Consider the following 24424-nt stretch of genomic DNA (forward strand, 5'->3'; position numbering starts at 1 on the left):
TATTTTAATAAAGGCAATCTGAGAAGTGCCCCCAGAGTGAATGCACAAGACCTTTTATATTCTCTCTTAAACTACATGAAATATGGAAATATAATACTTTCTTCAGAGAAGCAGTCTCTGGGAGTCTCTTAGGCTTTGGAGATTAGTCTGGAGAAAAAACATTTCAGGTTGTCGCCCAATGTCACTTTTAGCATTCCCACTTACTAATGACTCAATCAAATTACTTCTTTCAAGGAGCAAAGGAGGACTGCAGAATCAGAATGCCACCCTTTGTTCATTCTCTCATGTTCTCAGATCCCACGAAAAAAGTATTTTCTTTCTGTTGACAGTTTATGTAGCTCTGGCCCCAACAAGTTTTTGCTTGTTGTGAGATATGTGTAGAAAAAGGTTGCATTGGAAGGCTTTCACTATAGATATTAACCACAGGAAGCATAAATAGCCTCTTGCATCCCAAGACACATGGAATAAAGGGGAGAAAAATTAGCAGGACTCATTCTACCTACCGCTTAAGATTTTTGATGGGGAGCAATGAAATGGCAATACCACCTACCCAAGAGCATAAACCCACTACGTCAGAGTAATCCTTGATTCTCCTCTTGTCTCATTTCCCATATCTAGATCATGGTAAACCTGTCAGGTTTATCTCAAACCTATTACTAACATATTCACTTCTTACGGTCTCTACTATAAGTCCAAGTCACTGTCATTTCTCATTTGTTTACTCTAATAGTGTCTTAGATGTTCTTCCTTCAATCATTCTTGTACCCCCATCACACTTGACCTCTCATTCTCCACCTAGCAGCTGTATAGCATCATTAAAATTATAAGTTAGATCATATCACTCTTCTACCCCCAAACCTTTTAATGAATTTTTGATGCACTTAAAATAAAATGCAAACTCCCCTTAGCCTAAAAAGCCCTATATGAACCTCCAGCTCCATCGAATACCTGACTCAACTATGCTCATTTTCCTATAATCATGATGACCTTCTTGCTGTTCCAGTAACTCACCAAGCTTATTGCTGTCCCCAAGAACTTTGCATTTATAATTCCTTTGGCCTGTGATTTCCATCTTTCAAAATTTTAATTGATTCCCATCTGAACCCAAATGTCATTTCCTTAAAAGGGCATTCCCTGTGTAAAGAGGCTCTTTCTCCCCCACATCATTCTCTATAGCATTCCCTTTATTTGTTCTTTATGGCACTTGTTTATTTAATTGAAAACATTTTGTTTATTTAATTGTTTCCTTGTTTAATGTCTCTCTACTAGACTCTGAGCTACTTTAGAGAATAAACCTTATCTGTCTTATTCTTTGTTATACTCCCAGCACCTATAATCAGGCCCTAAATGTTTGTTAAATGAATGAATGGGTGGGTGAAGGGAGAGATGAATGACAGACAGATGGATGGAAATAGATCCCTGAGACTGTGGCCAACAAACATAAAGGGAGCTGCTCACAGGTGGCCAGTAAGATGCAGAAGTGTATTTAAGTTGTAATAGCCCCAGAACAAAGGTCGGTTCCTCAGATAGATTCCATTTCATCATTACGTCTGTGGAAATTTTGGGAAGCACTAGATGCCTACACCAAGAGCTCCATGAGTCATTTGTTTCCTTGAGAATCTGGAAACTTTATGAGACTGGCTTTAGAAAGTGCTTCCTTCTAGCCAGCTGCTCCTAATGCTTCTGCTTTACTTTCATAGTGGAGGGTGCCCTTGGGGGAAATAGAATGTCATGACGTTGAGGTGGGTCAAGTTTTCGGAAGTCAAATAGAGCACTAAGTCAAAAACAGATGGTCTGGATACAAAAAAGAATAGAGCCACTTGCATTACACCACAAATGCGTGGTGGTGGTCTCTGGCCCACGAGTCATCGATACATGTGTTTTTAGACATGTAGAGAAGGAGAGAGAGAGAGAGAGAGAGAGAGATGTCAAGGGCTCTCATTTAAAATGTGAAAGTCTGAATTTGCCATTCAAACATATCTATGGTTAGACTCCCAGTTGGATGTGTTTTCCATTTGCCCAATTTTAAGTGTTAACCTGGAGAAACATCCAAAATGCCTTTTCTCCTTCCCTCCTATCGGAGCCACAAGCTCCTGGCATTCTGTTTTTATGTAGGAAACCAGATTAAGTAAAACAACTTCTCTCCCTAAGTAAATCCTCTGGTGGCCAGTCTGGGGTAAGCTGTCTCCTCCTGCTCAACTACACATTCTATATTCGAATACAACACTGTTAACATTTTTTTAAATTGTATTTTCTCCACAAGTCTATTCCAAGAGCCCGTAATACTCTTAAACAGTAAGCCAAGGGATTATGGTGGCAACTTTACTCAAACAACACCACTGCTCCTTGAGAGAGGGATTACACAGGGCTCCCAGGCAGCCGTCTGGCAGGGTACTTAGCTCTCAAGAGGTTGCCCAGTGCCCAGGATCAACAACCAAAAGAATGTTTCAGAGAGAAGGTACTGAAGGTCTTAACTGATGCAGAACTCAAGTAAACTTGCTGTAAGAGTTTAGAGCTTTCTTCCATAGAAACTTATGGATTCTGTCCTTTAGGGAGCATCTGGCATTTAGCAGTTCCTAGGATAGCAAAAAAAGAAGAAATATGTCTGTTCCATTTCCATCTTAAAGCTTAAACAGGCTGCACATGGGGTGTGAGGAGACTTTGAATTTGGGTGGGAGAGATCACTCTTGGTCTAGTTCAGGGTACTTCATGATATTCATTCTGGCCCTCTCCTTACTGGTTGTGTGAATTTGGGCAAGTTAATTGAATTTTTCTGCTCCTCACTTTCCTTATCTGCAACATGGGGACAATAATAAATGACTCTCAATGATGTAAGCAGAAATAACTGAAATAATGTTTACAAAGCACCCAGCAGAGTCCTGACACAAAACAAGGACTCTATGAATGTGAACTGCTATTCTCAAAGTTTTTATTTCTATTTTCTCCCTTGTTCAGATTAGACAAGTTGTTCTGATCACTGCTAAGACTTTTCTTTCTCAACATCTGAGACACAAAGACATCCAGAGGCTCCTCCTGGGGTGACTGACTGTCCCAGTTTGTCTGGGACTGAGAAGTTCCCAGGGACACCAGACCTTCAGTGCCAAAACCAGGAGAGACCAGGGCAAACTGCACTGGGCAGTCACTGCCTTTGGAAATGTCCCACACCAGATTCCCAGTTCTGTGAGGTCTTCCTTAGGCTAGGCAACACTTCAAAAACCAGTCACTTCTGATGCTCTTTGAAATTCACTTTGTTTCTGGAAAATCCTTAGATCTTTTCCCTTACATCATCAGCAGACATGGGGCAAAAACACAACACAGGCCAAGGGAAAGAGGGGTGCTCTAGGCATCTACAGCAGCTTGTTTTTTAATTCAGTGCTTGTAAATCAAGGGCCCGGATGTCCGGCAGGCTGGGAGGTGGACCATGGAAAGGAATCAGGATAAACTGAAATGACTTTTGCCATTGGCTTGGCCAGTACACCTTGCCAAGAGGTTTTTCCCTCAATTTTAAACAGATCAGTGTTATAAGGGGAAATGTACTCCATATGTTGCTCATGCCTTTCCCCTCAATTCATAAAAATGCCATCTTCTTAGAGAGGTAGCGTTTCCAAGAATTGTTTGCAATCTTTTTCCTCAAAGAAAGTACCACTCTGATAGTCACAAATAGCTTAGTTTTTCTTCACTGGTGAGGAGAATAAACCTGATTTTGGTTTCTGCCCAAATGGCCCTAAGAGCATTCTCTTCTGACCTTTAAAAATCTCTTATTCCAAAGTATAATTTTGTCCCTTTCCAAAGAGTACAGATTTTCAGTTTTGTTCGCTTCCAAGTTTACCTGAATTTAATAGAGGCCAACAAAAACCTGACAGACTCAAATATTTTTATTAGTGGAAAGAGAAGTCACAAACCAAGAACATTACTTCTCTTTATTGATAGCATCAAATGCTGTTTGTTTGTTTGTTTGTTTTAAATCAGCCTTAGTTTGAAGGCATAAATCATCATTATGGAGATATTGTACACCTGAAACTAACAATACACTGTATGTTAACTAACTGGAATTTAAATAAAGACTTGAAGAAAAAAAAAAGAACTATTCTCCTAGCTTATTCTTAGAATTTTTCTCTAGCCATATTCTCTCCCTCTGCTTTGAAAGTAAAATTCACCTGTTTTTCCACAACCCCATCAATGGCCTCTGAGCTCTGATGTGGTTCAGTTTGTCCGTGGTCTGAGGACCAGACGGGCCTGAAATCCTTTGCAGTTTATCAGTAAGAGGCCCCACCTCCCACTTCCCCCAGGTATTAGGTCACCTCCATTTGTTTGTCTGGCCAGAACTGGCTTCTTTTCTGAGACTGGAAGCCAGATTGGTTCATCACCAGAATAGGAACCTGGAACTAACACTGGTTTTGCAGATGTGCAAAAAACAATCCCAGGAGTTTTGAAAAAAAGAAAGAAAGGGGAAAGGGTTTTGAGAAGACAAGACAAAGGGTTTTAGAGGGCTGAAAACAAAACAATTAATCATATGGTGACTACACTTGTTTCTATTAAGGTGGCTCACTTTCTCTGCATTTTAGACTAAAATTTAATTCCATTTTTCTGTAATTACTGAATGGCTATCACAAGTCATTTTCTTTGTTCCTCTCACTTTTGTTATTGTTGTTTCTCCAAGTCAAAAAAGAAGATTTAAAAATTGCCTTCTTAATCCTGAACCAGAAAAGGATGTGATTTCATATGTGGGATAAAGAAGTGAAAGGGCAGTGCTTAATCAGTGCCCCATCAACTGCAAAGATTTGACATTGGGGGAAAAAATATCTAGAAAAGAGTCTTAGAATTGTCATAATAAATTGCCTAGGCAACCAAAGTTCCTCAGGACCTTTCACCATTTCTGACTTGAGGACAGGTTTGCCTTTTAGTACCCGGAAAGAATTCCAAAATGGTGAATGTCATCTCCCATTGGTGAGACCCCAGAGGGGACCAGAAATCATAGAACAAAATATGGTATTTTTTTTCCTACCTCACATTTCCCCAGTTCATCAAGAAATTATGACTTAACAGCGGAAGTTTCCCAAGTCCTTCACAGTGCAGACAGCATGGGCCCTCGTCTCATAGAGCCAGGATATTAACTTTACCACTTTCCATTTGTGTGACTGTGGGCCAGATACTTAGAGTCTCTAACTCTATTGTCTCACCTATAAAATAAGAATAATTACAAGAGTAGTAGTAATAATGATAATAATAATTCTGGTGCCTGGCCCAAACATTATTATTAACATTATTATTACTAACATTAACATTATTAACATTATTATTAAAAGTCAGCAGACTGATTGGTCCTCCTGACAATAGCTACCAAGTAGATTTAACTCTTGGAAGGTCAGTGAAAACCTCTCCCTCTATGCTTGTGTTTCTTCAGCTTTGGTTCATTCTGTGTTTTGGGGATTTTATTTATGGGGTACTGGAAACAGTGTCCAGTAACAAAGTCCTTCTAATTTGGACACAGCTGGCATTTTATTTTAGTTTAGTTTATTTTTAAAAATTTCACTTAAAATAGAAATAGAAAAGAATCTATTCTATTTAAAATAGAAATAGAAAAGAGTGAAATTAAATTTTTACTTAGTTAACATATAGTGCAATATTGGTTTTTTCTTTTTTTAAAATTTAAATTCAATTAACCAACATATAGCACATTATTAGTTTCAGATGTAACATTCAATAATTCATCAGTTGCATATAACAGCCAGTGTTCAGGTGCTTGGGTGACTCAATCAGTTAAATGTCTGCCTTCAGCTCAGATCATGATTCCAGAGTCCCAGGACTGAGTCCCATATGGGCCCCCTGCTCAGTGGGAAGTCTGCTTCTTCTCCCTCTTTCCCACTAGTGCTTACTTGCTCTCTCTTGCTTGCTCACTCTCTGTCTTTAATAAATAAAAAATTATTTTTTAAAAGATTTTATTTATTTATTTGACAGAGATCACAAGTAGGCAGAGAGGCAGAGGCAGAGAGAGAGGGGGAAGCAGGCTCCCCGCTGAGCAGAGAGCCCAATCCAGGGCTCAATCCCAGGACCCTGGATCATGACCTGAGCCGAAGGCAGAGGCTTAACCCCCTGAGCCATCCAGGTGCCCCAAATAAATAAATTCTTTAAAAAAAATAACACCCAGTGCTCATCACATCATGTGCTCTACTTAATGTCCATCACCCAATTACTTCACCACCCACCAATTTCCCCTCTAGCAACTCTCAGTTTATTTCCTATAATATTTACCCCAAAGATACAAACATAGTGATCTGGAGGGCACATTCATCCCAATGTTTATAGCAGCAATGTCCACAATAGCCAAACTGTGGAAAGAGCAGAGATGTCCATTGACAGGTGAATGGATAAAGAAGATATTGTATATCTATATCTATAGCTATAGCTATAGATATAGATAGCTATAGCTATAGCTATAGCTATCTATATCTATATATCTACCTACCATGGAATATTACTCAGTCACCAGAAAGGGTGAATACTTACCATTTACATCTATGTGGATACTAGCATTAAAATTTTTTTTTTATAATTTTGTTATTTTTCTGTACTAAATCCTGTTATTGGTACTTGGAGAATACAGGACATAAACAGAGCTGGTTTATTTTATATGTACTGTGGTTTTTCTTCTGTCACCACCTGCTCCTCCCCCATGGACGCTACTTTCCTTTTGAGTTGGTGTGTGGAGAGAGAATATTTGGGGAGTCCCCATCAAGGTCTGGGAATTATCCCAGATTCGTAGATGACAGTGCTTTGCTTCAGAATTCCTTGGTCATCTTTCTCTGGATTAATACATAATCCAGAATTCTGTTTCTAGGCTATGACATTTTTCTTTGATATTTTTAAAATTAACATATACTGTAGGGGCGCCTGGGTGGCTCAGGGGGTTAAAGCCTCCACCTTCAGCTCAGGTCATGATCTCAGGGTCCTGGGATTGAGCCCCGCATTGGGCTCTCTGCTCAGCAGGGAGCCTGCTTCCTCCCTCTCTCTCTGTCTGCTTGTGATCTCTGCCTGTCAAATAAATAAATAAATAAAATCTTTAAAATATATATACTGTATTATTTGTTTCATGGGTACAGGTCTGTGATTTATCAGTCTTACACAATTCATAGCATTCACCATAGTGCATACCCTCCCCAATGTCCATCATCCAGCCACCCCATCCCTTCCACTCCCCTTTCCTCCAGTAACCCTCAAATTGTTTCTTGAGATTAAGTCTATTGTGGTTTGTCTCCCTCTCTGGTTTCATCTTGTTTCATTTTCCCCTCCCTTCCCCTATGATCCTCCGTCTTGTTTCTCAAATTCCTCATATCAGTGAGATCATACATAATTATCTTTCTCTGATTGACTTATTTCGGTTAGCATAATACCCTTTAGTTCCATCTACATTGTGCAAATGGCAAGATTCTCTTTTTGATGCTGCATAGTATTCGCGTGCGCGCGCGCGGTGTGTGTGTGTGTGTGTGTGTGTGTATGACCTCTTCTTTATCCATTCATCTGTTGATGGACATCTAGGCTCTTTCCATAGTTTGGCTATTGTGGACATTGCTGCTATAAATATTGGGGTACGTGTGCCCCTTTGGATCACTACATTTGTATCTTTAAGGTAAATACCCAGTAGTGCAATTGCTGGGTTATAGGGTAGCACTATTTTCAACTTCTTGAGGAACCTCCATACTCTTTTCTAGAGTGGCTGCACCAGCTTGCATTTCCATCAATAGTATAGGAGGGTTCCCCTTTTCTCTTAATCCTTGCCAACACCTCTTATTTCCTGACTGGTTAATTTTTGAGCTATGACATTTTAGTGAGTTAAATATCCAGTCTCTCCTCACATAAGAAACGGGATTTGGATGTGTGATTAAAAAGAATTTCCTTCTGCATCACTGTCATTCTTTAACTATATTTTCATTAAAAAAAATGCTTTGTTTAAGCTTTGTTCTTGAAATCTTTCAAAATACATTATGACAAAAGTTTATCTTCTGGGTAAAAATTACTTTTTAATTACCAGATAATGCCTCTGTTGCCATTCAGAACATTGGTGGTGATCACATAGACCAAACAGAATGGATGGGAAGTCAAATTCAACATAGAAAGACATGATCACCCTGTTGGTTCTGGTATCTGACTAAATTGTTCATATCAAGTTGTTTTATTTGCTTTATCACTTTTTGTTAAAAATGGAAGTAGAGGGGAGCCTGGGTGGCAGTGGGTTAAAGCCTCTGCCTTCAGTTCAGATCGTGGTCCTGGGGTCCTGGGATCGAGTCCCACATCTGGCTCTTTGCTTAGCAGGGAACCTGCTTCCTCCCTCTCTCTCTCCGCCTACTTGTGATCTCTGTCTGTCAAATAAATAAATAAAATCTTTAAAAAAAGGAAGTAGATTAATTCCTCAAATTGAAGATTACTTAAAAGAACAGTTCTAAGAAATTGATTTGCTTCAGTTCAACTCAACAAATATATATTGAACATATACTATAAACTAGAAAATGCCAAAGTCTTAAAATTCAGGAATGTCCCTGAATATATATTATAGTCTGATATAGAATGAGGATGTTGAACAAGTCAATTACCAGTATGAGGAAGGAGTAGACAGGGACTAGGGGAGGGTAGAGCATGGGAATTAATTCAGTATAGAGCAGAGATTCTTAAACTTTCCTGTGCATATGAATCGCCTAGGAATTTATTATAATTTGTTTTTCTGGTCCCTGGTCATTCTTATGTAGTAGTCCATGGGCCACACTTTGGAAACACTGCTGGAGTGGCTCAGGAAAGGCTGCCTTGAGTATTGAAGTTCAACCAAGGTCTAAGGGGTGAGCAGGAGTTGCCTTTCTAACTGGTGGTTGGAGAAGAGCTGTCCAGTCAGGCAAGAGCAGGAAGAAATATGTTACAGAGGGGCAAAAGGGACACAGAATGATGGACTTCCTTTCTAGGGGGACTTGAACACAGTACGTCCAGGGAGAAACTCCTAGTTCCATTGCTTCCAGATGTTTGAGAAAAAGAACATTGTGTAGGGTTGCCTTCTCAGGTGAGCACTTGGAAGCAAGGCCTAGCTTTTCAGGCAGAACTTCCTAACACCAAAATGGAAACGCACACACACACACATGCACACACCAAAAAATGACAGGGAGAAAGGAAAGTATGCACCCCGGGTCTAATTTCACCCTCAGACATCCCATCACTGGAAATGAAGTGGTTGGAAAATGCCTTCATAAGCAGGATTTGGTGGTATAATCAGAAAATTATCTCTTCCTAGAACATTTTGTGAAACTCTGCTGTGAGGTGTCAACAGGTCTCTGGGGGCTCTCTCCATCAGAGCTCTACTGACACATGTAAAATTCAGTGGGGTTTCCAAAACAGCTGCTGTAGAATCTCCAAGTATGTGGAAGAAGTTTGTTGTGTTTGCCTGTACGGTTTTTCCAAAAAGAAAAATTCTGCAGAGATCAAAGATGGGTAGAAGAAGTGGGCTCTACCACAGGAGGAAGTTTTGCCATCAGAAGAATTCAAGCTGGTGAGTTTCTGGCAAGGCAGGTCATTGGGCCAAGAGAGAATAGTGAATCTCCGAGTTCTATCATGTGAGGCAAAGAGGAATGGAGACCCAGCAGTGAAGGAGAAATAAAGAATTAGGGATAGCCACTCTCATCCAAGTTACGTCCCTAACCACAGACTGTCTTGAGGTCTCTGGCATTCTTTGCAGTTTCCAGTTCTAGAACAGAACTTGCTCAGTCCTTCCTCAGTTGCCTGCTCATTACATATCACCAGCAGCTGTGTCTTTGAGAAGAATGTTGGGGATGATGTATGGGCAGCACAAATAACACTCTAAGGTTTTCTCTTAACATTTCTTCTTCTTTTTAATTTTTTTTTTTTATAGACAGAGGGCACACCTGTGTGTGTGTGTGTGTGTGTGTGTGTGTGTGTGTGTGTATGTGTGGCTGGGAGGTGGGGCAGAGGAGAGATTTTTAAGCAGACTCCCCACTGAGTGGGGAGCCCCATGAGGGGCTCCATCTTTTAACCCTGAGATCATGTCCTGAGCTGAAATTCAGAGTAGGAGGCTTAGCCACCTGAGCCACCCAGGCACCCCTCCTTTCTTTCTTTCTTTCTTTTTTTTTTTTTTTTCAATGTTGGGGAAATCAGGCTAACCCAAGAAGAAATGAGGTCCGAAGTGGCAGCCTCAGGAATGTGTGTCAGAGGCTGAAGGACGAGGAGAAGTGGATATTGGAGTTCACAGATGGGAAAGCTCTGCTCTGGTGTGAGACCTGTAGGGTTCTAAACCGGCTGCATTTCTTACTAACAGTGTGAGTTGTGGAGAAAACCCATCCTCTGTGCTTCAGGTACGGATCTGCAAAACATGTAATAGTATATCTACCTCACAGGGCTGTCGGGAGGATTAATGAATAAATGCAAAGTTCTTAGAGCAGTATGTGCACCAAGAAGTGCTTAATAGGTGCCTACTATAATTTTGTTAAACATATGTACATTGATGTAGACTAGCAGTCATTTAATTTAGTTATTTATTTGTTTTTCTTTATTTATATTTTCCTTACTTGTTGGCACTTTCTCCAAATTTCTCTCATGGAATAATGCCCCATGTTAAGCAGGACCTGGGCCCCATCATGTGGATCAGAGTGACTTTCCTACACCCCTGTCTAATGCATCAGGACCAAAACAAAATGAAAGCAAGAGACAGCGCAGTGACCTCTTCCTGAAGCTGCCCACAAGGCTTCTCTGGGAGGGAGATGTGCACCTGCTCTTTCTAAGAAATGATGGGTTGCCTACAGGATGAAGAAGGAGGATAATGCTCAGCTTGCTGAGGTTTTGAGGAGTTTGGGTTTCACCAGAATTACAAAGAGGAAGGTCTTCTTCTGTGGGATGTGAAATTGAACTGACACCTGATGTCATCTCAGGGCTTGAGAGTCCTGGTTCCTTTGGCCCAGACTGGTGTGCTGTAATCCTCTCCTCACACCAGCACAGCTCTACCTCTTGGTATCAGCAATGGTATGAGCAAAGGGTTAGTTTTGTGTGTGTGTGTGTGTGTGTGTGTGTGTGTGTGTGTGTGTGTGTGAAATTTTTATAACTGATAGTGTTTCCCTTTGCACAGGGTCTGCTGGGAAGATCCAGGCCTGATGCATGACCTACCCCTCACAGTTATACAGCCTGTCATGATGTGCATTTGGTGTACCTTCTTTCTCCACACTCCCTTTTACTTTTCTACCCCTATTTCCTCTTTGACTCCTCTTCTTCCTTTCTCTTTAACCTAATCGATCTTACTGCACTGTCTGCTTCATTAAAAGCTGCCCCAAGGAACAGGGAAGGCAAAACATTTAAAAAACATATATTATGTTAAGTCAATCTAAGGTGTTGGTCATTCAGTGAGATTGATGAGGATCCTGGGAACTCCCTTACATAAATTTAGCTCTCTTTCTTGGCATTTTATATGAGAAAGTCCCCTTTGCAGAGATATCAAGTAAATCCAGTTATTACTAGTGAACAGCCACATTTATATACCTTTCTTAAGTAGTTATTAAATCTACCAGTGTAGAGGTATAAATGTCCAAGGTCTGAGTTAATTATTTTAAAATGACATGAAAATATGCACATTTAGGTGACTGAATTGATGTAACTTGTGTTCTATGGACATGGCAGCTGGCTGATTCCAAACTTAACTGTCCTAACCAAGTTAAGGACAACTGTTCATAATGATCAAACAGAAGGGTCATCTTGTAAGAACACAAGGCCATCAGTCTGAAAATTTGTTTAGAGTTTTGGAATTCTCACTCTGGAATACTGTCCAGAGTTCAGCAACTTTTCTCCATTTTTCCTTGGGAGAATGACCATATCAAGTATGGTTGAGTACACTGTGTTTTAGAAAAAGGATCTGAACTTTCCACTCTACTTAGCTGGGTTCTAACTAAGGAGAAAAAAAAGAAGAGGAGAAAACCACTCTGGAAACAAAGCTGGTTTTCATTGAGAAAAATTTCCTTGCTCTTTCAAATAAGATTATGTTAGGAAAATAGAAGACCTGAACTTGGAGATTAACATCTTTTCTGATGTTTCTGTCAAGAGTTCGCAGTTACTGTTTTTCCAGTACTAATGAGGGCAACTGCAAACACAAATATGTGTGGTTTTTTGGGGGGTTGTAGAGAGGACAAGACTAGGTTGCCCTTTGCTCCACTTAAGTATGTACATGGCCTACATTTTTTCCTGACCTAACAGTAATTTACTTACCTGTCATCAGTTCACTATAGTTATGATTAAGAACCATACAATTTGGACTTTTCCTAAAATGCCTAAGATGTTTATAGAAAGAGAAAAAAAAAATATTGTATGCTATGAAAAATATACTGACATTTAAAAATAGGTATTATTATTTATCATAATGTTTGCTCTGTGCTGGAAAGATGTTAAAATTGGGTAAATTGAATAAATAAAAAATTATTCATCTTTTACTTTGTTTATTATGCTCCCAAAAAGATTATACCTGGGGGCAGGGGTTTATTCAAGCAAATCAGAATGAAATCCTGCTTTTTAAAGAAAAGTGAACTTATGACTTCTTCCGATTTTTAAAACATAAACCATATTCTTTATGGGCAGACTACTATGGAAATCAAATGATCTGCCTTGTATTGCAGTTTTCTCAATCCCTACTGTGATAGATCTCTGTCTTGGGATCTTTAAAAAATGATGTCACATGAGCTTTTCCCATAATTCAAATAATTCAAATACAAAGGGAGAGAAATAAATAAAATCAAGTGGTGTACCCTTCTTCTGGACTTTCGTGATGTCCTTAAATTAAGAAGGCAACATGCAAATTCTAATAGAGAAAGAATATAAGAAAACCCTCTATTTACTTTCTGAGAAGACTTCCCAATGGTTGTTGGGAAATCAGTGGTCGGGAACTCAGAAACATTGACTGCTATAGAAGTATGGAGGTTGGGCACCAATCTGGTTCACTGAGGCATACTTAATTCATAATAGAGATCCATACATTTGTTAAATGAATAAATAAACTCTCACAGTGAGTCAGTCCACTAGAACTACCTGAGGATTGTAATAGGAAACCAGGTTTAGGAATCAAATAACTCTACCATTAGCTTGTTTTGTGGGGACCAGGAGCAGAATAACATATAAAGTTGCTATCTGTTTCCTAGGTAGAGGGTCCTGCCTGTCAAATCTGAAAGAACACCCACCTACATGCCTTGCTGGGTAACTCTTTTATCTTTTAATATCTTCTTTCCCAAACTCCCAACAACTAGCACCTACCTTCTTGCTGTCCTAAGCTGCCTCCACCGTACCTGGCCGCGGACTGTGATGGATACCTGTTCTTGGTATCCATGTTCAAAAGTACTGGTGCCTCTTTCTTCTCTCAATTCTATCAAAACTCCTGTTCTATCAGTGGAGGGGTGCTCTAACGGTGAGAGAGGAAAGAGGCACATTCCTAAGGTGTATGTATGTAATTTTCAAGATTCAGAAGGATAATGCAGAAGTGTAATAATATGACATGAAACAGATTGTCCATAGTCTGTAGGCTTGGAGAGAGAATAGAGGTATCCTGCTGGCAGGAGGGAGTGAATGCAGAGGTAGCGCTGAGCTACCTGGAAGCTGAGTCCAGGACTGCTCTGAGGAACAGGGTCAGCTGAACTGCATATTCAAGACTGTTATTAACTACTATCTTTGCATTTTTCCTTTTTTTTTTTTTTTTTGCTAGAGCATGAGTGCTTGTGCAAGTTGGGGCAAGGGGGAGCAGGAGAGAGAGAATCTAAGCAGACATCTCACTGAGGCATGGTTCCCTATGTGGGGCTCTATCTTACAACACTTTGATCACAACCTGAGCTGAAACCAAGAGTCAGATGCTTAACCAATGGAGTTACCCAGGTACCCCTCCTCATTTTTGATATACACTTGCTCTGTGATCAGGTTGTAAATTCCTTGAGTTTAGGAAAACCCTCCATGTAGTACTTTTTTAGTGTCTCCTTCAAAGTGTTAAGGCACTCAGCAGATTCTCGTTGAGCTGAACTGGGTTTTGTTGTGTGGTGGGATTTACTTAATTGACTTGGCAATCTTTAAAAAATGAATGAGAAGAAAACACCATGCTTGAAGTATAACCTTTATTACATAATTATTTATGTATAAGTAACCACATTTTAACATAACAATTTAGATAAACATTTTACATAATTATTATGTAAAAAAGAGGGTTTTTTTAATAATATTATGAATTCTAATTTTGAGAGATCTAAAACTCTGGGATATCACAGAAGGAGCTAATTTAATTATGCTTCCTTGTGAGCAAGGGTGGTTGGTAAAAAGATTTAATGATGATAACTTTCTCATCAAAATTTTGACAGGTGGTCTACCTTTAAAAGTATTATAGAGGAGATTTGGCAGAATTATAATACCAAATTTTGTGAAGAATTTCTTTATAAGTTTTAAATAATTGGAGAAATCTGGGTTATCTGGGAATGAATGGTGAGAATCCCTTATAAGTAATATTGACAGAGTGATCATTGAAAAGGAATCTCGTCCTTTCCATGTTTTGCTTAACTTTGGACAGGTGCAAGCAAGGAAATGGACAAGGTACCCTTCCACTCTTGTAATTGACAGGTTAGATACCTGCTACAAAGTTATTACTTGGTTCTGCCAATAACTCCTATATTCCTGACTTGTAATAGACTTAAAAAAAAAAAAAAAACAATTTGACCCAGGCATGTCTTTCTGACTCACTGTCTACAAAGTGCAATACAGTCCATGAGATAATGGGAGTGGAATGAAGCAAAATGTCTCAATTAGGACTACCCCTAGTGGTCTCCTTCCAATGACATTTGCATAAATTTTCCTCCCCTCAGCCTTTGATGTCTATCTTGAGAAGTGGTTAGAGTGGAGAAATTAAACACATGACCTTTGGAACCAGGTTGGCCTGGGCTATTATCCTGGTTTTGCCAGTTACAATCTGTCTTTTCTCAGTTTTGTCATGCGCAAAATGGAAAATAGCACAAATCTCATAACTCATGATACTTCGTGAGTTAATACAAGCATCTGTCCTTAGATATTTAAAGTCTAATCTAAACAGAGCAGCCAGAGTGATTTTTTTAAAGCATGAGTCAGATCCAATCACTCTTCTACTCAACACTCCCACAGAATCCCCATGTCAGTTAGGGTGAAAGCCAAAGTCCTGGTGATGGTTTATAAGGATCTGCTTGGATCTCTCTGGCTTCAGCTTCTACCATTCTTCTCCTTGCTTATGAAACTCTAGTTTCTCTGGCTTTCTTGCTATTCTTCAAACACACCAAGCATACACCCCTGTTCAGGAGATTTGTCCTTGCTATTCCCTCTTCTTGAAAACACTCTTCCCTGGAAATATTCAGAGCTCCCTCCTTTGTTTCCTTTAGATCTTTGCTTAAATGTGACCTTTACACTGAGGCCTTCCTTGATTATGTCTATAAAAACACAACTTCAGGTTCTGGTTTCTGAACTCATGTACTCCAGACACATTGAGTCTAAAGCTACATATGGAACAATTTTCTCTTAAAAAAACCTAAATCAGACTGAGTGATAACTATGCCTTGAACAAATGAGAAGAAAAGTACATCAAGGACTGTTGAAGAGGTTGAGGACACAATCTTGTCATAACCCCCACCTCTACCACACTCACCCACAACTGGAGGGAACTCAAAACCTGGAGCTTCTCCCTGAGGAAGTGAAGTATTTAAACCTCACATTGGGCACCTCAACATTTAAGACAAGCATTTGAGAGATGAATCCTCAAAATATCAATTTTATTTTATTTTTATTTTAATTCTAGTATAGTTAATGTATAGTGTTGTATTAGTTTCAGGTGCACAATATAGGAATTCAGTCATTCTATATATATACTTAGTCTCAACACAATAAGTGTGTACTTTTTGTTTTTTTAATATTTTATTTATTATTTGTCAGAAAGAGAGAGCATGCACAAATAAGGGGATCAGCAGGCAGAGGAGAAGCAGGCTCGCTGCTGAGCAAGGAGCTGGATTGTAGGACTTGATCCTAGGACTCCAAGATCATGACCTGAGCTGACGGCAGACACACCTACTGAGCCACCCAGGTGTCCCAGTAAGTGTACTCTTAATCCCCTTCATCTATTTTACCCTAAAACATCTAAAATTTTGAACATCAATGGGGCAGATGTGCCAAAATCCACAAAATGGCAATCTGGAAAACAGATCTTAAAGGACCCTGTGTGCTCAGACTCACCCAGCCCAGGGCCCAGCTCAGAGATAACAAATCCCACCTAGAGCTGAAGTAGATGAGGCTCGCCTGTTTATATTAAACCTTGGCCTGATAGGCAGCCTTCTGATTTAATACACACATCTGGGATCTGCTGGAGTATTCTCCAAAGATAGAGACTAGTTGGTGGGTACAATTTTTAATTGTTCTTTTGCCACACTCTAAAACACCAGTATCCTCTGGAAGAGACCCTTACAAGAGAGCTTGTGCTGTCCAGGGAATGCTCCTGGTTGCCTGACTCTGGAGGTCAGGGGGGCTTGTGTTCCTGGTCACATGTGACTGTAATAGTTGGTTACCCAGGAAAGGATCTCATACCCCTGTCTGGTATGTTGAGTTTTATGACTGTTTCCTCTGTATCAGTTGGCTCTGGTGTCCAGTGGGGCTTATGCTCATGGGTCCTATAGGATAATAACCAATTAGAGGAGAGTTTCTTAAACAGCTAGCACCCTTCCAGGATACAGCAAGAAGCAACAGACCTGGGAGATGACTCTTTCTGTGAGGGAGGCATATTAGGTAATCATCATGACTATGACCCCGAATGACAGATTTCTAATTAAACACACACCCAAGGACTGACTACAGTTATTTCAGAGACCTCAGAGGGTGAGTGATATCTTCATGCTCACTCTCTGCCATGGTTCCAGAGTGCCACTATCTCCTTGGGTGAACTTTACATACATCTGGTGTTTACTTCTTGCTGCTAATACCTATGGAATGCTTCTTGATCACTTAGCTCTGGTTGCCAGAAAGGCTTATGTTCCTGGGCCCCAAAAGACAAGCAAGACAGTTCTTGGCAGGCTACCACTTCCACAGCATTGCACAGATAGTGGATTGAGGCACACCTTCCAATCTTTCTGTGAAGGAGATTATTTTTGCTTGTCCTGGGACTTCAGACTGAGAGGTAAGCTTCAGGTTTGGCACACATTTAGTGGAGCTACTTTCAAGAAGTGTAGGCTATGGATGCCATCTTGGTACTCTCCCTTTGCTTTGTTCTAGCTCTTCAGAGAAGCTTGCTTATACACTGGAGCCCCAGTATTTGTGATTGTTACCAAGGGAACACCTCAAGATTGCCTCTCTCTGGTGGCCAGCAGGGATTATGCTGTGGCTTCTCAGGACATATATATTTGTGTACTTTAAGCTGCTCCTTGTAGGTATAGCTTCTAGTCAGCCTGAACCTAGGTGCTAAGACCCTCCCCTCTGGGATGCTGACAGGTCTTGGCACACTCTCAGCTACTAGGCACTATTAACAATATATTAAGCCACTTAAACAGACATAAGGGTTTAAAAATGACCAAGAGCTGGGTAGGGCTGAACAAAAGTTTCATCTCCTACATGAGTTTCACTCCTTCAGGACTTGGAGAGGGATTGTTTCATATACTCTGTTAAAACTACAACAGAGGCATTAAGCACAATGAAAGAAATGAGGAATATGTTTGAAGTGAAAGAACAAGATAAAACTCAGAAAGAAACCTTAACAAATGGAGGTAAGTCGTTTATCTGATAAAGATTTTAAATGGTCACAAAGATATCACAGAATTCGGGAGAAGAATGGAATGAATATGGTGAGAACTTCAACAAAGAGTTGGAAGACACAAGAAAGTACCAACAGAAGTCACAGAGCTGAAGTGCACAATGACTGAACTGAAAAAAATGCACTAGCAGGGGTTTTAGATGAAGCAAAAGAAAGAATTAGTGAATTTAAGACAGGGCAGTAGAACTTATCAGAGCAGAAAAAAGAATAAAAAAATGAAGATAGATTAAGGGAGTTATGTGACAGCATAAAACAGACTAACACTTGCATTACAGGACTCCCAGAAGGAGAAGGGAGAGAGGTAAAGAAATCTTATTTGAAAAATTATAGTTGAAACTGGCTAACTTGGGAAGGAAACAGATATCCAGATTCAGAATCCCATGGAGTTTCAATCAAATAAGATGAATCTAAAGAGATACACACCAAGACACATTATAAACCAAATGTCAAAAGTTAAAGACAAGGAGAGAAACTTAAAAGCAGCAACAGGAAAACAATTTCTTACATACAGATGAACTCCATAAGATGATCAGCATTCAAAAAAAATTTTTTTTTAAAATTTAGAAACTTTACAGGCAGAAGGGAGTGGTACTGTATATTCTAAGTGCTGAAAGAAAAAAACTTCCAACCAAAAGTGTTTTACCTGGCAAAGAAAACCATTCAGAATTGCAAGAGGAGAGTTTTCCAGACAAACAAAATCTATCATCACTAAACTGATCTTATAAGACATAATCTTATAGGAAAGGATACTGATAAGTAGCAAGAACACAAATGAAAGAGCAAATCTCACTGGAAAAGTGAAAAAAATAGTAAAGATGGTGGATCAATTACTTATAAAGCTAGTATGAGAGTTAAAAGACAAAAATAGTAAAATAATATGACTGTAATAATTTGTTAAGAAAGCACAAGGCAAAAAGATGTAAATGTGACAACATAAACATAAGAAATAGGGTGGAGGAGAGTGAAAATGTTAAACCATAGAATGGGATCAAAACTTAAGTTATTATCAACTTAAAATAGATTATTATAGATACAAGATGCTATATATAAGCCTCATGGTAACCACAGAGTGAGAACCTGCAGAAAATACACAAAGAGAAAGTATAAAGAATACAAATGATCAAACCACAATGGAGGAGATCAAAACAAGAAGAAAGGAACAGAGGAACTACAAATACAGCCAGAACACAATGAACAGAATTATGTGTAAGCACATACCTATCAATAACTACTTTAAATGTAAATGGACTAAATCTCCAATCAGTAGACATATAGTGGAAGAGTGAATAAAAAAATAAGACCCATCTAGATGCTGCCTAGAAAAAACACACTTTAGGTGTAAGGATATGCACAGACTGAAAATGAAGGGGTATAGAAAAGATATTCTATGTGAATGAAACCAAAATAAAGCTTGAGTAGCTATATTTATGTCAGACAAAATAGACTTTAAAACAAAGACTGTTTAATAGACAAAGAAGGACGTTACATAACAATAAAGGTGTCAACCCAACAAAAGGATATAACATTTGTAAATATTTATGCACCTAATGTAGGACCACCTAAATATATATATATATATATTATACTAACAGACCTTAAAGGGAGAAATGCCCAACAATATGATATTAGTAGGGGACTTCATATTCTACTACTGATGGATAGATCATCCAAACAGAAAACTGATAAGGAAACATCAGCCTTATAATGATATGTTAAGACCAGATAGACTTAGCATATATTTATAGACCATTTCTATCCCAGAGCAACAGAATATACATCCTCTCAAGTACACATGGAACATTTTCCAAGATAGATCATATGTTAGCCACAAAATAAGTCTCAATAAATTTAAAAGGACTGAAATCATACTAAGCTTCTTTTCCATCCACAATGGTATGAAACTAGAAATTAATAACATGAAGAAACTAGAAAGTTTACAAATATATAGATATTAAACAACATATTACAAACAACCATGTGGATCAAAGAAGAAATCAGATCAAAATCAGAAAATATCTTGAGACAAACAAAATAGAAATGTAATATACCAAAATTTATGTGATATAAGAAAAGTAGAGCACTTAAATAAAATCAGAAATAAGAGGGGAGATGATACAATTTACTTAACAAAAGTGCAAAGGATCACGAGATTACTATAAACATTTATATGCCAATGAACTGGATGACCTAGAAGAAATGGATAAATTTCTAGAAATGTACTACCTACCAAGACTGAATCATGATGAAATAGAAAACCTGAACAGAGCAATTTACTAGCAGGGAGATTGAATCAGTAATCAAAAACCCCCCAGGTGGGCGTCTGGGAGACTCAGTTGGTTAAGTGACTGCCTTTGGCTCAGGTCATGATCCTGGAGTCCCACCACTAAGCTCCCAGCTACATGGGGTATCTGCTTCTTCTTCTGACCTTCTCCCCCTCTCATGCTCTCTCTCACTCTCTCTCTTCAAAGAAATAAATAAAATCTTAACAACAAACAAACCCAAAACAAAAACAAAAACAAAAACCCTCTCCCAATTAACAAAATTCCAGGACCAGACAGCTTCTAAGGTTAATTCTATGAAACATTCAAAGAATTAATACCAACCCTTTTTAGTGTCTTCCAAAAAGTAGAACAGGGTCAGAGAGGGGGACATTAGGTGGATGGCAAGTCTTTCAGATACATTTTATGAAGCTATAATGATCCTGTTATCAAAATCAAACATAGATGACACACAACCACACACACAGAAATTACAGGCCAGTAGCTCTGATGAATGTTGCAAAATCATCAGCAAAATATCAGCAACCTAAATTCACCAATACATTAAAGGATTATACACCAAGATCAAGTAAAGCTTATTCGAGGGTTGAAAGGATTGTTCAACATTTTATAAATCAGTAAATGTGTTACACCACACTAACAAAATGAAGGATAAAAATCATGTAATTATCTCAATAGATGCAGGAAAAAGCATTTGACAATATTCATGTTCATTTACGATAAAAACTCAACAAAGAGAGCATAGAGAGGATGTACTTCAACAGAATAAAGGCCATATGTGACAAGCCTAGAGGTAACATAATACTCAATGGTAAAAAGCTGAAGTTTTCCTCTAATATTATGAAAAAGACAATGATATCCACTCTCATCACTTTTATTCAACATAGCATTGGAAGCCTAGCCTGAGTAATTAAGGCAAGAAAAAGAAATAAAAGTAATCCACATTGGATAGGAAGAAGTAAAACTGTCACTATTTACAGGTGGCATATTTTCATATAGAAATCCTAAAGGCTCCATTAAAAAATATTTGTTGGAGGCCACGGCATGGCTGGAGTCGAGGATCAAAACAGGCCCTGACTTGTGTCTCCTTCAAAGTCCGGACACCTTGAAAAGGTTAAGGACGGGAAAGTTGAGTGCACTGAGAAAGGGTCTGTGCTATGGGTCGTGCGCTTGCCTACGAGACTTCCCACACACTCTCCTGCAGTAGGGAACAATGTGGCCAGAGTCCTGAGTTCTTAGTTAATCATTGTTGTTCTGTACCTCCCATGATCCACTCCTGGTTGATTGTCTTGCTAATGGGTTTAGCCTAAACTACCTGGCCCTCATGAGGTTTGCTTGTAGTTAATGTAAACTTGTTATAGGAACTTGCGGTCATCTGACTAGGTATTGATGTAATGTCTACTCCTATCTGGTCTGCTTATAAATGCTTGTAGACGTGGAATAAATTTGGCACTGTTAGACATCATCTTCAGTGTCCCTCCTGCCCCATCTCTTTGTCTCTTAACCCTTTCTTCATCATCCTCTTAGCCCCACGGTTACCCTGGTCAATTCATCGCCCTGGCCGCGACACTATTAAAACTAATTAACAAATTTGGTGTTATGCCTAGGTGGCTTAGTTGGTTAAGTGTCTGCGTTTGGCTCAGGTCACGATCCCAGGGTCCTGGGATCAAACTTTGCATTGGGCTCCCTGCTCCATGGGGATCTGCTTCTCTCTCTCCCTCTGCCTGCCCTCCCCCCCCCCCCCACCGATTATACTCTCTCCCTTTGTCAAATTTTTAAAAATCTTAAAAAAATGAATTTGGTAAAGTTGTAAAATACAAGATCAATACACAAAAATTTGTTGTGTTCTATTTCTAGAAGAAAGCATAGGCAAGTAAATTCCTTAACATAGATCATGGTGATGGATTTTTAAATCTGACACAAAAAGCAAAAGTAACAAAGGCAAAAACTAATAGCTAATAAGTGGGACATCACACTAAAAATCTTCTGCATAGCAAAGGAAACCATCAGTAAAATGAGAAGGCAACCTACTGAATGGGAGAAAATATTTGCAAATCATATATCTGATAAGTGACTAATATCCAAAATATAAAAATTTGCATACAACCCAATAGCCAAGAAACAAACAATCCGATTAAAAAATGGACAGATGATCAGAATAGGCATTTTTCTGAGGAGACATACAAATGGCCAATAGATACATGAAAAGATGCTCCATATCATTAATCATCAGAGAAAAGCAAATCAAACCCACAGTGAGATGTCACCTCACACTTGTTAGAATGGCGATTATTAGAAAGACAAGAAATAACAAATGTTGGTGGTGATGTGGACAAAAGGGAATTGTTGCACTGTTGGTGGGAATATAAATCAGTGTAACCACTGTGCAAAATGATACGGAGTTTCTTCAAAAAGTTAAAAATGAACTACCATGTGATTTAGCAATTCCACTTTTGGGTATTTATTTGAAGAAGGTGAAAATACTAATTCAAAAGATATACGCACTCCTATGTTCATTGCAACATTATTTACAATAGCCAAGATATGGAACCAGTGTTTATGTTCATCAATGAATGAATGGAAAAAGAATTTATGATGTATGTGTATGTATATATATTAGTCATATGTATTTGTATATATGTACATACCTTTATGTATGTATGTATATACATATGTATATGAATGTGCATATATATGTATATATGTAAATATATATATATATTTCAGTCATAAAAAAATGTAATCTTGCCATTTGCAACAATACAGTGGACGTTGAGGGCATTATACTAAGTGAAAATAAATCAGAGAAAGACAAATACCATATGCTCTCTCTTACCTGTAAAATCCAAAAACTACACAAAAACCAAGCTCGTAGATACAGAGAACAGATTGCGGTTTATAAGAGATGGAAGTGTGAGAAGTGGGTGATTTTTTTTTTTTTTTTTAGTTTAAATAAAATGAATTAATTAAAAAAATTTTTTAAAAAGGTAAAAAAAAAGCACGTAACCAAATTTAGGAATCTTGGGATGTTTGCCTATTGTTTGTTCCTTTCCTATCATTATCTAACAAATCAAATAATTAAAAAAAAAGATAAAGCAATTCCACCTAACAACACTTGTTTCCTTTCCTTTCTCCATAGCACTTTATACCATCCTGACATGTAATGCATCTAACTGTTTGCTTATTATCTGCCTCCCATTAGAATGCAAGCTTCATCAAGGTAAGAAGTTTCTTTTTCTTTTGCCACTAAATCCTCAGGATCCATAACAATGTCTTACACACAGAAAGTAGTACTGAATGAGCATTTAATGAATGAATGAATGAATAAATGAATTAATGAATATACTCAAGATAGTACCTGCCATACCTGAGGGTACCTGTTGTTATCACTGTCATCACCATCTTATTAATTATCTCACATGAAGTGCAATCTCCCCTGGATTTTCTCTGGAATGTTAGTTGTCAAAAAAATTTTTGATTCAATTGCAGATGACTACTGATCTTATATCTCTCTGGGTACTCGTCAGTCCTTAGCTATAGTACTAGAGGCAACTAGAATCTATGTGGATTTTGTGCCTTGTATATTTTGACATGTCAACAGGGTTTTAATATGGTCAAGTCCTGGCTTATGTAAGAGTGAAGCAGTGAAGTTTGGCATACTTCATCTCTCTTTCTGAACCTTTCTCTCTCTCTCTTTTTCTTTTTTAAGATTTTATTTATTTGACTGAGAAAGTGAGAGATCACAAGTAGCAGAGAGAGAGGGAGGGAAGCAGGGTTCCCGCTGAGCAGAGAACCCGATGCAGGGCTCCATCTCAAGACCTCGAGATCATGACCCTGAGCCAAAGGCAGAGGCTTAACCCCACTAAGCCACCCAGGTGCCCCTTAACTTTTCTCTCTTTACTGAGCTTTCTGTCACTTAGACTAAGTCTTACTTCTCCCATCCTGGAGAGAAGTTGCCCTGTAAACAAATTCAAAGTTAGCTGTTAGTGATTTAAAAATATCATCTCTCTCAGAATGTTTGAATTTGAAGATAGGACAGTAGGGACAGAGTAATACTTAACCTGATGCTCAGAATCCCTAAAGGTAGAAGCTGTTGAATGTGGTAGAACTGGGGAGGCAGAGAAGCAAATCTTCCCACTGCACTTTGAGTGACATTATTGGGAGAATTCCTGGCCCTCAATCACCTCATTCTTAACTTACAAGCTTACTCCTTCTGAATAACAGGTATGGGAGGGCAGAAGTCAATAATAGACTCCAGTAACACCAAAGCACTCTCCAGTTAACGCTTTCATTCTTTCTTGTAAAACGGATACAGTGAAAACAGCATAGGATTGTG

At 38.7% G+C, this 24424-nt stretch overlaps 1 protein-coding gene across 4 annotated transcripts in view; it reads right to left on the reverse strand.

Moving 5' to 3' along the window:
- The window catches only part of COL8A1 (collagen type VIII alpha 1 chain), a 153126-nt gene that overhangs the window by 72282 nt on the left and 56420 nt on the right, over positions 1 to 24424 (reverse strand). The window contains exon 2 of one of the 4 annotated variants that reach the window (XM_032351191.1): positions 5006 to 5180. The exons of the other annotated variants lie outside the window; for them this stretch is intronic. The gene's annotated coding sequence lies outside the window, so the exon portion shown is untranslated. The remainder of the gene's footprint in view (positions 1 to 5005; positions 5181 to 24424) is intronic. 4 annotated transcript variants of the gene reach the window in all.

Source organism: Mustela erminea, chromosome 1 (assembly GCF_009829155.1).
Source record: "Mustela erminea isolate mMusErm1 chromosome 1, mMusErm1.Pri, whole genome shotgun sequence".
Lineage (NCBI taxonomy): Eukaryota > Metazoa > Chordata > Mammalia > Carnivora > Mustelidae > Mustela > Mustela erminea.